The sequence below is a fragment of the Schistocerca americana genome, chromosome 11 (genome assembly GCF_021461395.2).
Source record: "Schistocerca americana isolate TAMUIC-IGC-003095 chromosome 11, iqSchAmer2.1, whole genome shotgun sequence".
Classification (NCBI taxonomy): Eukaryota; Metazoa; Arthropoda; class Insecta; order Orthoptera; family Acrididae; genus Schistocerca; species Schistocerca americana.
The window spans coordinates 175551843-175556375 of NC_060129.1; the positions used below are offsets into that span (position 1 = coordinate 175551843).

At 37.2% G+C, this 4533-nt stretch overlaps 1 pseudogene; it reads right to left on the reverse strand.

The window, feature by feature from the left end:
- Positions 1–3960: 3960 nt before the first annotated feature.
- On the reverse strand, positions 3961–4078 carry LOC124554342 (annotated as a pseudogene).
- Between the last annotated feature and the right edge of the window lie 455 nt (positions 4079–4533).

Sequence of the window (4533 nt, forward strand, 5' to 3'; positions counted from 1 at the left end):
TAGTGGGTATATGATTTAAATGCAGGACATTAATCTTTGTTCATCAATTTCAGAAAGGAATGATGATTCTAAGAAATAAATTTAACATAAATGGGAATTTCACCTACGGAATAAACGAAAGGAGATGCAATAACTTTATGAGGAAGAGTAAATGGATCAGGATTAACAAACATTAACAAGAATATACTATACTCATCGAAGAATAGCAGTCTTAACTAATTTTTTCTTTCAGAATACAAGGTGATTGATGCAGGCTGTCAGAGAGAACTACACATCTTAGTTTTAGTGATGAAATATGCTAGAGATAAGGAATAGTTATGTAATGAGTAATGAAGTGATTTTTTGCAGATGATAATGAATACTGATGAATAATGATGAAGGATATGCTGTTATGAATAATGAAGTTTTTCTTTACAGGTGATGATAATAGTGAAGTTATGATGATATGGATAATGAAGTTTTTTCTTTACAGATGAGGATAGTGTTGAAGTTATGTATTTATGCTACGTAGTTATTTAAGTATTTGTTGCAGTTTGCTTTGACAGCAGGTGTTACATTGCATAGTAGGATGACGGAAAGTTTTGGAAAGGACAGCTATGGAGCACATTTTATACACATTTCACTACCTGTTAATTCGAAGTTCACTACTTTTCAGCATAGTGTGCGTTTCTTCTTTCAGGTCAATAATCCGTTTTTGTATTTTTTCCAGGAGAAGCTTTTCATGATACTTACTAAACCTGTTAGTTATTATACCTGTTCTAGTACTTGCATTTTTATTTTTTACCCATTTGTGTCTATCGTTTATAAATGTGATCACATGTACTGCCTTGTTACATAATCTTGCTACAGCTGACTCATGACGAATGACGTTACCTATCCTCATTTGCAGCAATAGGTCAAAAGCAAAAGGTATTATGCCTCAGCAATTAATTATCGATCCCAACGCAATGCATTGCTACCAAAAAAATGTATTACCAGTCCCACATAATGTCACTAGTTTATGATAATTCTGAATAATACTGATCAACTCTGAATAGCATGTCACTTGAGTAATGACCTCTTAATGAGACTATATTCAAAATGATGCTTTGTCACTAGCTAATAACTGCCACTGTTTATTGTAATGATACCACTTATAATGCCTGTGATTATTAATGATTTGACTGTAATTAACTGATTTTTAATAATGACTTCATAATAATCTGAATAATACTGAATGATGATTCTATTCAATACTTGCTGGCCACTGAGTGCCAATAATTAATGTCACTCCACGAATTGTTATTAATTATGCCATTGATTAGCTCTTGTTTTCAATGTTGATACTTTGTAACCAGAAAAGAATGTGACTGTTTAATAATGCTTTGTAATTAATTAAGGTTAATAATTCTTACTATATTGAAATGACAAATGATCAATTAATTAACTGTAATTAGACAAATGATTAATTAACGACAAATGATTAATTAACTGTAATTAGACAAATGATTAATATGATTAATTAACTGGGATTATACAAATGATTAATTAACTGTAATTAGACAAATGATTAATTAATGACAAATGATTAATTAACTGTAATTAGGCAAAGGCTAATGATTATTGGAATGACAAATGATTAATTAACTGTAATTAGGAGAAGGTTAATGATTCTTAATTATACTCTGTAAATGAAAAGAATGCGATTATTTCATAATGCTTTGTAACCAGGAAAAGAAGGCTACTGATTCTATGTAAAACAATCAATGAACATTTTTCTGTAATACTACATACTTGGTACAGAAATGTTCAATAACTGGGCTATGAATGCCACAAACTACTAATTAAGTCTGTAATTGTCAATATTATGTGACTTGATGTCCTTCACCTCATAAGCTGACTACCCTGAATTACTGCAATGTCCATTTGTCCTGTTTATCCTAGTGATCATGGAGCACTATCTTTGGTTTTGCACTAATTCTACGTTGGTGTGCCTTGTAAGAGTGTGGTGTTGACACGACATGCTGTCCACCACCATGAGCGATGAAGACATTATTATGGTCCCACTGTTTGGTGTACCTAATGTACTGCCAAAATGAAAACATGGAACATTACTACGACAGTTCAGTGTCTTGGCTACACTGATAAATTCTGATGGGAAAAGAACTTCAAGTTGTGTCACTTGGTGTTGTACTTCTGTGGAAAGATATGGACTTTCAGAGCAGCTGTGTGCAATCTAAAGTGCTACAACCATGATGCAATCCTTCCCTTTCCTATCCTGATTCTTGCCACATAGTTCATAGGTTATACATTTTTCGATTCGCTGAACTCCAATGCGAATACACTTATGTCACTTGTCAATATAATATTTTTGCCAGTCTGTTCATTTGTTCTGAATATGCTAAAGAATTTTTTCAGTGCCTGTGCACTTTATCTGTCAAAAAAATTTGTATATACTTTTCTGATTTGCTACTATGTTTTGTACTCACATTTTGTCTTTGTCTGATATATTTTGTACTTAGTGCGTGTGCACAACATTTACTTTATGTACTACATCTAATTATTCTTGCCAGTCTGTTTATTTGTTCTGCATATGCTAAAGAATTTTTTCAGTGCATGTGCACTTTATTATCTGTCAAATAATTTGTATATACTTTTTTCTGATTTGCTACTATGTTTAGTATTCACATTTTGTCTTTGTCTGATATATTTTGTACTTAGTGCGTGGGCACAACATTTAAATATTCTGTAAGTTGTAGAATTTTGTTAATTAAAGAAAAATTTTGCCGCGCTTGGCAAGTCCAAATGACTCACCATCGCTGCCAAATTTTTGCCCCCCCAGTGGAGGGTTATGAAACACGTATGTAACGCAGCAGCGATGGCGAGGCATTGTAGCATCTGTGACCAGAGAGTATGCGCTTGACCGCGCGAGTGTTGCGAGCGGTTCTCAGTTAGTAGCAGTCAGTCTGTCGTTGCGAGTCGGTCAAGTTAGTCGTTGCGAGTCTGTAGCTCTGTCTAGTTGAGAGCAGTACTCAGTCTGTAGTCGTCATGCAGAGCGGTCGGTCAGTAGTAGCAGCCCAGTGCGGTTGTGTGATGTAGGCGGTCGGCAACACTGGTCAAGATGAGGAATAAGGTATACTGTTAATTAATATAATCATTAGATAATGAAAAATTTTATTTATTGTAATTATTCTCCGACAAGTCTCCCAATAATAATTTTTTTATTTCAAAAGCATTTTCTCAAAAATTTAATTTTTTATTGAACTCAAGATTTCGTTGCACTTCCCATTTCATTCCACTTCTTTTGAAGAAAAACTCCACTAAAATCACAAAAAAAAAGACAATATTATTATTTGCAATGCAGTTCCTCCAAGCGGAGCGCAACAACAAGAGCAGATATGTGACATCTATTTATTCTGAGGTAAGACTTTAATTCTGATTGTTTTACACAGGGCCAAAGACCGATATTTCGGTTTAATTGAAATTTCTTGTCACTGAATGGACTTTAATTTTGAAGGATTTATATTTGAGTCAGATTGCGAATTTCACGTTTTTGTTGCCATTGTCAGTACATTTCATTGTGGGCAGGTTACGCATAGAGCAATGTCCATTAGCATCCCTAAATAATATTGTCAATTATTATAAATTTTGCGGGGAGGTTACACTTGGCACCCATTTGTATTAAGTATTGTCACTTACATTTCATCTAAAATTATTGTGGGGAGGTTACAACCGTTAGGTCTACTCCTAACACACGGCTACCTGTCCTGAATCATATAACCACTCCGTCTTCAGGCCACGAGTGGCCTACCGGGACCATCCGACCGCCGTGTCATCCTCAGATGAGGATGCGAGTAGGAGGGGCGTGGGGTCAGCACACCGCTCTCCCGGTCGTTATGATGGTATTCTTGACCGAAGCCGCTACTATTCGGTCGAGTAGCTCCTCAATTGGCATCACGAGGCTGAGTGCACCCCGAAAAATGGCAACAGCGCATGGCGGCCTGGATGGTCACCCATCCAAGTGCCGTCCACGCCCGACAGCGCTTAACTTCGGTGATCTCACGGGAACCGGTGTATGCACTGCGGCAAGGCCGTTGCGCTGAATCATATATTACCCCCCAAAATACGACGGGAAGCAGCCATGGTCAGGGAATACAACAAGATCGAAGCAAACCCTGAACTACCGGTACACATGGATATACCTGATCTGAGTACCAAGAGCCTTCGTTCAAGACATCCTCCTCTTGCTCTCGACAACCTCATTTGGTCTGACATCAACTCTTGCAGAAGAGAATGGCTCCAGAATGTCCCAACAACTTGCCACCTAATGCCTTGTATCACCCAGGCAGTACCTGGGTTTGATCAGCCCCGCAAGATCTGTTTAACTCTGAACCGACTAACGACTGGGCATGGAAGATGTGCAGACTCACTCTTCAAATGGGGACTGCTACCTTCGCCAGCATGTGACTGCGACGCGCCTAAGCAGACCATCCGACACATCAGAGAAGAATGCAGTGCTAGAGCGTTCAGTGGCGACTTTGAAGAATTCATCGT